Source organism: Canis lupus, chromosome 17, assembly GCF_003254725.2.
Source record: "Canis lupus dingo isolate Sandy chromosome 17, ASM325472v2, whole genome shotgun sequence".
Taxonomy (NCBI): Eukaryota; Metazoa; Chordata; class Mammalia; order Carnivora; family Canidae; genus Canis; species Canis lupus.
Genome location: NC_064259.1, coordinates 56,573,811 through 56,586,607, shown reverse-complemented (window position 1 = coordinate 56,586,607; position 12,797 = coordinate 56,573,811). Strand labels below are relative to the sequence as shown.

Below are 12,797 nucleotides of genomic sequence, written 5' to 3'. Positions count from 1 at the left end.
TGGTTTTACACCATTGCTGTCAGAAATGATGTTTGATATGATTTCAATCTTCTTTAATTTATTGGGTTGTGTTTTATGACTTAACATGTAATCTATCCTGGAGAGTGTTCTATGTACAGTTGAGAAGAATGTATACTCTGCTACTTTGGGATGAAATTTTCTGTATATATCTATTAAGTCTATCTGGTCTAATATGTCAGATAGCTGATGCTTCCTTTTTTATTTTCTGTCTAGATTATCTATCTATTGATGAAAGTAGGGTATTAAGGTCCCCTATTATTATTGTATTGCTGTCAATTTCTCCCTTTAGTCTGCTATTATTTACCTTATATATTTAGGTGCTTCTATGTTGGATGCATAAATATTTATAAGTGTTATATATACTTTCTGGATTGACTTTTTTGATCATTATGTAATGCCCTTTTTTGTTTATTTTTATAGTCTTTGTTTTAAAGTTTATTTTGTTTGATATAATTATTTTTTAAAGATCTTATTTATTTATTCATGACAGAGAAAGAGAGAGAGGCAGAGACACAGGCAGAGGGAGAAGCAGGCTCCATGCAAGGAGCCTGATGTGGCTCTTGATCCCAGGACCCTGGCATTGCTCCCTGAGCTGAAGGCAGACACTCAACCACTGGGCCACACAGGCATCCTGTTAGACATAATTATTGCTACACCAGCTTTCTTTTCATTTCCATTGCATAGAAAATCTTTTTCTATCCCTTTACTTCTAGTCTGTGCATGTCCTTAGATCTGAAGCAAGTCTGTTGTAGGCAACATACAGGTTGGTCTTATTTTTTTTATCCATTTAGCTACTCTATGTCTTTTGACTGAAGAATTTAGTTCATTCACATTTCATGTAATTTTTGATAGGCATGTGCTTATTGCCATTTTGTCTGTTTTTTAGTTGTTATTGTAGCTCCTCTCTATTCCTTTCCTCTTCTCTTGCTCTCTTCCCTTGTAGTTTGGTGATTTCCTTTAGTGTTGTGTTTAGCTTTCTTTCTTACTGTCTTTTGTTTATCTACAATGGATTTTTGCTTTGTAGCGACCATGAGGTTCACATATAAAATCATATATATATGTGTTACATATATATAGTAGTCTATTTTAGGGTGATAGCATCTTAAGTTTGAATGCATTCCAAAAATCTCTACTTTTTACCCTTCCCACCACGTGTTTTATTTTTGATGTGATATTTTATATCTTTTTATTTTGTTTATCTTTTAAATACAGTTAATTTTACCACTCTTGTTTTTAAACTTCTTAGTAGCTTTATAAGTGGTCCAATCCACTGCCTTTGTTATATATTCACCGTTACCAATGAGATTTTTACTTTCATATATTTCCTTGTTATTAGTTAGTGCCTTTTCTTTTCAACTTAAACAAGTCATTTTAACATTTCTAAGGCTGGTTTAGTTGGGATGAGCAAGTTTAATTTTTGCTTTTCTGGAAAACTCTCTTCTTTAAAAAAAAGATTTTATTTATTGATTTATGAAAGACACAGAGAGAGAGGCAGAGACATAGGCAGAGGAAGAAGCAGGTTCCATGCAAGGAGCCCGATATGGGACTCAATCCTGGAACTCCAGGATCACACCCTGAGCTGAAGGTAGGGAGCTCAACCACTGAGCCACCCAGACATCCCAATTTTTTAAAAAGATTTTATTTATCTATCTATCCCTCCCTCCTTTATTTCTGAGTGATAACTTTGCCAGATAGAATATTCTTGACTGGAAGTTTTTTCCTTTCAGCACTTTGAATATATCACGCCAATCCCTTCTGGCCTGCAAACTTTTTGCTAAAAAATAAACTGGTAGTCTTATGGGGGGGGGGGGTGTATACCTTTCGCCACTTCTAATATTTTCTATCTTCAACTTTTGATATTTTAATTATAATGTGTCTTAGTGTAGATCTTTTGGGTTCATCATATTGGACCTTTCTGTGCTTCTTAGAGCTAAATGTCTGCTTTCCTGCCCAAGTTAGGGAAGTTTTTAGCCATTATTTTTCAAGTAAGATTTCTATCTCTTTCTTTTTTCTTCTAGGACCTGTATAATGCAGATATTATTCTGCCTGATGCTGTCCCCTAGGTCCCTTAAGCAGTCTCTACTTTTTAAAATTCTTTTTTGTTTTTTTCTGCCTTGGTTGGGTGATTTCCACTGCCCCGGTCACTAATCCATTCTTCTACTTCATCCAACAGCAATCTACTGTTGAACTGCTGTACCATAGGTTTAGTTTAGCAATTATATTCTTCAGCTCTGCGATTTCTGTTTGATACTCTCCTATGTTTTCTTTCTCTTTGTTGAAGTTCTGACTGTGTTTATTCTTTCTTCTCCTGAGTTGAGTGAGCATGATTATGGCCATTACTTTGAACTTTATCAGTTAGATTACTTATTTCTGTTTCATTAAGGTCTATTTTTCTGAAGTTTTGTCTTGTTTTCATTTGGAGCATATTTTTCTGTCTACTTATGTTGCTTGACTCTCTGCTTGTAGTAGGCAAAACAACTATTTCTCCTAGTCTTGAAGGAGTGGACTTATGTAAGAGATGAAACGTATCATTCAACCTTTTCCTAGCTTTTGTTTGTTTCTTGGACCTTTGTGATGTCTAAGTAGCCTTATTTGTCCTTGATAAATCCCAGTTGTTGAGGAGGTGACAAGATCTGTCAGTGTTCCAAAGGGAGGGATTACACACAGTGCCCAGCTTCAGGCTAATTGTAACCCAGATTCTCAGGCAGCAGCTTTTAAAGTATGCAAATATGTACTATCCTGTGGGTTGTCAATTATAGACCATGCTGACCTCCAGACTAGGAGGTCTGGAGGTGTTCCCTCGGTGACAGTTGCAAAACACATGGCTTTAGACATGTGCATAAGCTCCTTTTGGGAGGTATCAGTGAGCTTTAGTGAGGCCAAGGGAGAGTGCTAATATGGTGTGTTTCTACCTATGTTCCCTGGGAGTACCTCTGTAGTCTCTGGTTGTGTGGGAAACCTGAAACTGACCCTCAGGCTGAGCTCTTGGACAAGCTCTTCTTTTTCACATGAAGAGTGGGGGTGTGTTAGAGTCTGCTGTTTGTGCAGTGTTCAGGGAGTGGTAGCCTACCAAAAACTGTCTCTCTGATTGTTTCAGACCCATGGAGCCCAGAAATGCAATTGCCCTGGCCACCAGGTCATGTGCTCGAGGGCATCTCTGTGGGCTGCATGTGCCTCCTAGCTGTGGCCTATTCTGCCACAGCCGCAATGCATGGGAGAGGGGACCTCAGCTGCTTCCTGTGGCAGAGTAAGCAGTAGCTATGGTACATGGGGGCTGGGTACTACCATTGGAGCTAGCAGGCTGTGGAGTCAGGGTGTGAGGAATACAAAAATGGTACCTACCAGTGCCCAAGTCCCTGGAGAATGTCCCAACAGATCTGTCTGTCTTGCAGATACTTTCAGATAAGCAAATGAGTCCCTTTGCATAGGTGCCTTTCAAACTTTCTTTTGTACTGGGCACCTAGGTGAATGAATCTGTTCAAGAGCCCTTTAAGAGCATATTTTCTATTTCCTATCATCCTGTGATACTCTTGGAAGTAAGCCCCACTGGTTTCCAAGGCTAGACACTTAGAGGCTTATCTCTGGTGTGGATCCCAAGGATTAAGGTGCCTCATGTGGAACACAAATCCCTCACTCCTCAGAGATGAACTCTGTATCATGAGATCTCTCCCAACTTTGGGTGGCTGTGCCTGGGGTAGGGTTTCTTGCAAAACTATGTCTCCACCTTGTTTATCTGTCTTACTGTAGTTCTTTTGTCTTTTGTTGCGAAGACACTGTTCAACTTTATTTCGGGTCCTTTTCTGAGGGAAGTGTCACATACGTACCTGTAGATTTGTTGTGTTCTTGGTATGAGATGATTTCAGAATCCTTCTACACTGCCATCTTGTACCTTCCCTTCCCTCTGGGTTTTAAATATTAGTAGTAGAGGATACTTTTGAGCTGTCAGCCTCTGAGTCATGGGCCCAGTACCTTCCACGCTACATTCTACAGCATGGCTATTTATTGAGTGATAATGATGATGTTAATTAAATAGTAATATCCCAACCATTGATAGTCTCATACTCCAATTAGGAAGGTGCGGCTATAGCCCCTGCCTGACCAAAGCAGAACTATTATTGGTGCAACTGGCTTTGGCTTTAAGGAGGAGGTTGCTCAAGTTGAAGCAAAAGAACATGGAGTATCTTAAGGTGCCCTATTCATTCAACAGGTATGTCCTGGATGTCTTTGTGTGGCATGCACTGTTGCAGGTGTCATTTACACACTTGTCATTCTAGTGCTCAGAGTCTAGAATTCTAGTGTGTTCGGAGCCTTCTGGGAATTTCAAACTCATCCACTTGATGTTTAGGATTCTTCCATGACCAGCCCTCACTTGCTTGAGGACTGCCATATCTCTTCTGGCTGGTTTGGCATTGCTACCTAGCCCTGTGGCCACCCCTCATTGCTTCCTATGCATCCTTCTCAAAGCTATGCACTGACGCACCCTAGAAAGTGCAGGACCACTATTTCATCATGGGTGTACGTGTATGAAACAGTCTTATATGTAGAATTCTTCTCTGATATCTAGTGGCTCTGGCTGTGGCAAAGCCTTTGAGAATCCAGATTTAGAAAATTCTACGAGATCTATTGAAACTATTCAAGCAACATGAATTGCTATAAATTCTGTAAGTAGCTAACAGGAAAAATTATATCGAGTAATTACTAGTTTGGTAAATTGATCATTTAACAAATTAATGATTTGACAAAACTGATTTTTTGGCTCATTTGTTTTCAGTGTTTTTTGTGAATTTCTTTTTGCTCGCTAGTTTTGCTTCCCTGTTCCTAGGAAGCAATGAGGCAGTGTGGAAGAATCCTGAACTAGAGGAGAATCAGTTTAGAATTACAATGATGTGTAAAGAGTCAAATAAACCAAAGACAGTGGGATTCAACTTCACAAAGGGGCATGTTTTACCTGTCCTCCTCCTCATTTCTTTCCACTTCTTCCTCTGTTGCATGTCTGCCCTGTTTACGGACCCCTTAGTATGCACAGTGAGTTTATCTCTGAGTCCCTACAACACTCACACCATTGCCTTGAGCAGAATAGTGTCTGTTGACACTATGATGGAGAACTTTCTTTTGGGATCCATTCTTACCTAAGGAATCCAGGCTGAAAGTTTTATTTTGGTGTAGATGACATAAGGGGCTTAGGTAAAATGGCTGAATCATTATCAGTCTTTTTTTCCAGAAGGCACTAATAGGAAGAGGAAAAGAGATTTGAGAAGGCAGACATATGGCTTCTCTCCCTGACTCTCTATCTGGTTCCACATTCTGGAAGATAATCCCAAAGTTCCTGCTTTGTTTGTTTGTTTGTTTGTTTATCATGAAAAATGAGGCTGAACTCAAAATGGGTCAGGATCTCACATAACAAGTAAATGGGGAATGAGAACTAGAATGCTTGGTATTTGGACCTGTTGGGGGTAGGGGGTGAGAGATCTAATGCTTATCTTTTTTCTTTTTCTTTATTATGGAAATCAGAAAGTCAGATAAAAATCCTTGATTCTGCTTTTTCCCGCTGAAGATTTATGAGATTATCCTAGTGGTTGCTTGCTGGAGAGCTACAAGGAGAAATGTTAGTTTTATATACTGATATAACATCCACAATTCCACATGAAAATGAATTTAGGGACCACCAAACCTGGACAGGCTGCAAAGCTGTACAGAGTCCTGATGAATGAATAGAACCACATTATAAGGTTCTCCAGAGAGTGAGGCAAAAAGCATGGATTGTCTTTCTGAAATATACCAGCAAGAATGCAAGTCTTAATTAACAAAGCCCAAGGTTGATTTTTTTTGCTGCCTTTTCTCTAAAAGACAAATAATAAGAAATGAATGAGGTTGAAAGCAAATGAGAACCATATTTGGAAAGCAAAGCATACTCAAACTTTTGGCTGAGCTGGTTGCAAAGAGCTAAAGTTCTTTAATCATCTTACTAGAGATGTAGCCAAAAAATGCAACTTGAATCTCTTTCTCTCATACACACACACACACACACACACACACACACATGTCCACACCATACCCTCCCACTTTTTCACTGTAGATGAATCAAGATGGTGGAGACAGGATATGATGAGAACCATTCCTACTCTCCATCTACTTTATAAAAGCCTTTGGCAATTGGTAATCTTTGCTGCCATAGTTTGGGGAATCCATCTATCAATTCGTATTCTTTAAACATTCATTGTACAGCATGAATTGGCTGCAAGGAGCTAATAAACAGCTGGAATAGGTATTGTACTATGAATACTCAGAGAATGGCAAGTTATTTAAGATCTAGAGTCCTCTAACAGATTATTTTTCTAGAAGAAGATGAACCATTTTGGGCCTAAAAGAACATTACTACATTTGAAGGTGGGGATGGGATGGGAAATGACAAGTTTACTATAATTAAAATAGTGTCTTATTAGCTAACAAATTGATGAAACACAGAGGTTTTTCCTGTGTCAGACAGAGTTAACCAGGCCCACTTTATACAGAAGTAAAATGGTGTGATTTCAGGATGGTTCAGTAGACACTCCATCTTCAGTGTAGTTCAGGGTTTGTTCAAGGTTTGAAATGTTACTACTGTCTTTGTTAACATAGAGACAGAAGACATCAATCTGGCTTTATGGATGTGGGAGAAGATATGGGCTTTTCTAACGAAATCTAACTTAGATTGATATCAGATAAATCTGGTGTACTGTAAGAACATTTTTACTCAACTCGTGATGTTTCTGTTTGTTAAGGGGAGCTCATTTAGCGTAACTCCTCATCTTTTTCAGTCCATTACTCATACTTCCCCAAGAGGGGATGGAGTATCTTAACTGACTAATATATCTGGGCATACTCAGGTCAGTTCCACCCATGTTCCTCCTGGGAATGAGTTGCTCACACAGAGGAAGCATTCTATTCTGCTCTTCTAGTGGAGGGATCATTTTTCTCATTGGGGTCCAGTGTTGGTGGATCTATTCAGCTAACAGACAGCTACATCCTCCAAACCTGGCCCCTATTAGAAACAAAGGGTATTTTTATCTCCATTTGCCAGTTAATTTTTACAGAACATGGACAGAAAAGAGGATGCTGTGTATTGGGTCCCCTCAGACACCCCAGCATGTTTTTAAAAAGATTTATTTATTTATTTATTTATTTACTTACTTACTTACTTATTTGGGGTGGGAGGGCAGAAGGAAAGGGGAAAAAAATCCTAAGCAGGCTCCCCAACGAGCATGGAGTGTCATACGGGACTAGATCCCACCACCATGAGGATCACGACCTGAGCTAAAACCAAGATTCGGACACTCCACCAATTGAGCCACCCAGGCACCCCACCTAGCACAGTTTACATGTCCAGGAATGTAAATGGAAAACTCAAACATTTTCATTCTGATCCTGGCTCTGTCTTTCCTTAGGTGTTTGAAATTGGGCAGATATATAAGCTTTCAATGCTTCAGTTTTCTTGCATGTGAAACTAGTTCATAAGATCATTACCATATAATTATATGTGTAATTAGATGCCACTCCAAGACTTATGTTTATATATTACAGTATACTGTCAGAGGGTTTTTTCCAGCCAAAGAAGCTTTCAGAATTCTGTATAGGCAGATACTGAGGAATCTCTGTTCGTTACATAATGGATGGCTGATCAGGTTATAATTTTCTGAGCAAAGGATATAGTTGGATTTTTCTGGATTTTGAGCCTTTTTAAAACTGCTTATCTCCTTGGAAAGGGAAACTCTGGCAAGGATCTAGAATTATTTGCAAAAGGATCTCAGGGGCCTTCTGAGAAAGCAAGGCCTGAGATCTCAACTCAGTGCCCCAAGGGTCAAAGCTATAGTGATCCACCAGAGATGGATCAGATTAGCCCTAACCAAGACCAGGGATAGGGAAGATTTGTGAAGTCCCTAAAAATGAAATTATATTGAGGAAAGAGGACTGAGATTGACGGCCTGACCTCAACACAAAGCCATGGGTCAGTTAACAAGGACCATACTAATTCTATATAACAACCACAAAATATTGGTGGAAAAACTAATAAGCACCATTTAGGTCTGGAGTCTGCTGGTTGAGTAGGGGTTAATGATCTATGCTGGGCTCAGCTTCATGGTTCTATTGACCCCCACTAGGTTTGTACAAGTATATATTGGTTTGTTGGAGCTTAGTTAACCTAGACTGACCTTGGTTGGGGTGGCTCAACTCACTTCCATGAGTGAAAATACATGAGACTTCTTATGGCCTAGTCTTAAAATTGGCACACTGACACTTGATCTTTTTTTATTGGCCAAGGCAAGTCACAAAGACAAATCCAAAGTTAAGAGGCTCGGTGTTCATCGAAAGATGAATGGATAAAGAAGATGTGGTTTATGTATACAATGGAATATTACTCAGCCATTAGAAATGACAAATACCCTTGGGATCCCTGGGTGGCGCAGCGGTTTGGCGCCTGCCTTTGGCCTAGGGCGCGATCCTGGAGACCCAGGATCGAATCCCACATCGGGCTCCCGGTGCATGGAGCCTGCTTCTGCCTCTGCCTATGTCTCTGCCTCTCTCTCTCTCTCTGTGACTATCATAAATAAATAAAAATAAAAAAAAAAAAAAAAGAAATGACAAATACCCACCATTTGCTTCAACGTGGATGGAACTGGAGGGTATTATGCTGAGTGAAGTAAGTCAATCGGAGAAGGACAAACATTATATGTTCTCATTCATTTGGGGAATATAAATAATAGTGAAAGGGAATAGAAGGGAAGGGAGAAGAAATGGGTAGGAAATATCAGAAAGGGAGACAGAACATAAAGACTCCTAACTCTGGGATACGAACTAGGGGTGGTGGAAGGGGAGGAGGGCGGGGGGTGGGTGTGAATGCGTGACGGGCACTGAGGGGGGCACTTGACGGGATGAGCACTGGGTGTTATTCTGTATGTTGGCAAATTGAACACCAATAAAGAATAAATTTATTATTAAAAAAAAAAGAAAGTTAAGAGGCAGGGAAATATACCCTGCCCTTTAGTGGAGAAAGTTCCTAAGATACATGGCAAAGGACATGGAAGTAGGGAGGGGTGGGGAATTGGGACAAATGATGCTATCAGTGTTGGGGAGTGGTTTGGACACAGACTGGTAAGGGTTCATACTTGGGGCACCTCCAGGCATAGCACTCAGCCACCAATGTTTGTGTGGTAGAGATGGATTGGTGAACAAGGCAATGTGAGCTCAAAAGAGTTGCAATCTTTGCATGGAGGATTATAGTGACCTTGGCAAGGTCTTCACAGAATTAGAACTCAAGGGTAGCTGTGAAGTCATGAAGGGCGACCAGTGACTATGGTGTGTGCTAGTTCCTCTTTCCAGAAAATAATTACAAACCTCTTTGCAACTGTGTAGCCTCCTGGAATTTTTGTGGGTGAGATATTGGGGGAAGGATTTAAAAATAAGATTATGGGCTCTCCAATAACACAACATGCAAGAAATTTTGGAAAACGAATAGATATATGGCCATAAATGTACTCTTAATTGATGACATAATTTCATGCACAAAGGAAAACCACTCACAAATGGATCCACTTCATCTGTCCCACCATGCTCCTCTTTTTCCCTTCATTTTCCTATTTTCTTCCTAATTTTCCAAAATCTATAGTTACGGATATTCAGGAAGGTATCATGATTCCTATTTGGAAAATGGTCTGTGTTAAGTATCATTGTTTCCTCCCCTTCCTAATATCAGTTTTAGCATAATCCTCCTGACATCCCACAGCCAGGTATGTGATGAAAAATCCAACCCAGAAGGCTTCATTCGAACAGGGCAACCATTTTGTTTCCTGTTCTTCGTTCAGATGAAGAATCTGTTCTTCCTACAAGACCATGAGCAATCTGACAGGAAACCAGTGGTGCTGGCTGGTTATGTATCTAGAGGAGAACAGACATTTGTTAGGAAACAATAGTCTTCTGCCCTCCCTTAAGCCAGTACATGTGGTCTTCCAGTATACCTCTTTCATGCCCCACACTGTCCAAAGTCTGGGGTTAATGGGCAACATTTTTAATCAGCAAAGAAAGAACTTCAGGTCCATCAGGACTTTGAAGGGGTCTGCAACTCAAAAGTTTACTGGTCTTGTTTGCTTATGAGGGCACGAGGCCATCCCAGCCCATACTAACTGCTCACCCTGTTAAAGGAAAGGTCGCTCTGTTGCCCAATGAGAGTCTGGGTCTCAGAAGTCAGTGCTTTATGAACAATTATAAAGAAGAGATGTGGAAGGAATTCAATGGTTTGTGAGTATCAGTGTGCTTTTGTGCAGGGAGGACACAGAGATTGGAATAATATGTCATAAAAATCATGAACTTCAGGTTTATTATTTTAATTATATTTGTTACATAAGTAACAATATAGTCACGGGGTTTAAAATTCAAAGGTGAAAATGTTATCCTGGATAAACTCTTCCCTCCAATCCCAAACATCACAGAGTTGTTATAATTAAATGAAATGATATGTATAAAGTACTTCATATAATATTAACTCTCAATAACCATAAACTAAACATAATAATGTAAGCTATTCATTTCACAAAACACAGATGCAGATGGGCAAAAAAATTACCTTTCTTTATTTTTCTTGTTTCAAGCCTATTTTTCTTGTTTTCAAGCCTTGTTTCAAGGTTTCAAGCCTTGTTTCAAGACTCTATCTTGAGTCCTCATTCAAATAGACACAGAAAAGTTAATGTAATTGTTTTTGGGTAAACCCAGTTAAATTCAGTGATCTCACAGCCATCATGAGTTATAAGCAAGTCACAGTCAAGATTTCCTTCTCCCTCTTTCTTCTTATCCCCAGCTGGTCTTTGTTCCAGTAGGGAGAGGTCTGTCTAACCACTGACTGGCTGCTATCAAATTTGCCAATGTGGTGTTGTGGGCTAGGTACCCATGTATTCTCAGCTGTGGTTTGCCTTGGCACTCTGATGACCCGCTGCTTCAGATATGCCCTGTCCTGTATCCATCTAAGATACTCTCTTACATACCAGCAATCCTCTGAGATACAGCTCCATCTTTCCAGATCATCAGTGGTCCTGCGCATGGACTACATGCTTCTGATATGGTGTTCCCTCATGCTGATCCCGAGTCTCTAAAGGCTTGCTCTTTCCCAGATATCTTTTGTGTTTCACTCAGAAGCCTTGAGTATTTTCAGATGACCATCCATTTCCCTTTAGGGATATAGAAAGCCCAGGGTAGCATCTGGCTCCTTTGTGTTTGGCTACTATTTCTACCCCACTGTTGATATATAACAATGGATTATGCTTGCAATCTCTCTGCACTTTATGCCAGTAGCAAGACATAGGTCTTCTCCATTCTCAGATCCCCAATTTAAAAAGGGATCCTTTGTATGCCCCTATCAGATACTCTCACACTTGTGATTTGACAGATTAGAAGGATGTACTATTTCTATGCTGCACCTAACCCTCCTATTTCTTCCTCAGATTTCCTCTCTCTACTCAGCTTAGAAGCCTTCCTCCGTTGGGTTGGAAATGGAGGAGGACACAGATGGAGGGAAGGCAGGAAAAAATGGGTGCTGCTTATTCACAGCTTCTTCCGTACTTTTTCTGTCTTATGCCTGGATAATTCTTTCTGAAGCTGAGGAGTTTAGTGTCTTTGCTCCCTGTTTCTGCAGTATTTTGATGATGGAAGCTATTGAGGGTACAAATGAACAATATATGTGAGGATATGCTTGGAAGAACATGTCCATTATTACTCTATATATCATCCCATACTCAGTTTCCTAACGCTGCCTATGCATCTGATTGATGTTTGTCCAGTAGGGAGCATGCTGTCCAGTAGTTCTGAAGAGAGATTTTGTTTGCTCTAAAAGGTAACTGTGGATTAAGAAGAGCATTGGCTTTGATCTAAGATGACCTGGGTCAAGTCCAGACACTGTCTCTTCATTGTTAGGTGATCTTGAGCATGTAATCCCTTTGCACCAAGGCTTCCCCCCCCTTTTTTTTTTTAAGATTTTTATTTATTCATGAGACACACACACACACACACACACACACACACACACACACAGAGAGAGAGAGAGAGAGAGGCAGAGACACAGGCAGAGGGAGAAGCAGGCTCCTGAAGGGAGCCCGACGCGGGACTCGCTCCTGGGTCTCCAGGATCATGCCCTGGGCTGAAGGCGGCGCTGAGCCACCCGGGCTGCCCAAGGCTTCCCATTTTTAAAAGAGACCATCCTTTTAAAAGGATCATAATACTTTCCTCCTAAGGTTGCTACAAAAATTGGCAGGTATTGTCTCTGAAAGTGGTTTAATATCTATAAAGCCCATTAAAATCTCAACTACAGTTTCCCCAAATCCTCTACTCTGTTAAATTGTCTTATTATTGAAGGTCATCAAATGAAGTGGGAAGAGAAAAGTTAACTATCCTCCCAGACATCCTTGAGATTACTCAAGTGATCATGCTGAAACAATGGCTGATAATGACACCAACGTAAGCAGGTAATTCACAAAAAGAATGGTCCTATGACTTTCTGGTGTTCAAAGCTAATATCGAGTAGGATTTCAACAGTACATAGCAGACCCTTAGACAAATTTGAAGAAACTTAGCTGTGATCTGATATTTGACAAAGTAATTTTATGCACTTGCTATGGATTTAACTGCATTCTGCCGAAATTCTTATGTTGAAGCCCTCACCCTCAGTATAATGGTTTTGGGAGATGATTAGGTATAGATGAGGTCATGAGTGTGTAATCTCTTTCTCTCTCTCATTCTCTCTCTCTCTCTCTCTC

At 40.2% G+C, this 12,797-nt stretch overlaps 1 long non-coding RNA gene across 2 annotated transcripts in view; it reads left to right on the top strand.

Moving 5' to 3' along the window:
• LOC112664110 (uncharacterized) overlaps positions 1 to 12,797 on the top strand; it is a 74,412-nt gene that overhangs the window by 59,444 nt on the left and 2,171 nt on the right. For both annotated transcript variants that reach the window (XR_003139503.3, XR_007402989.1), the window contains exon 2: positions 12,397 to 12,506. This is a non-coding gene — a long non-coding RNA (uncharacterized LOC112664110). The remainder of the gene's footprint in view (positions 1 to 12,396; positions 12,507 to 12,797) is intronic.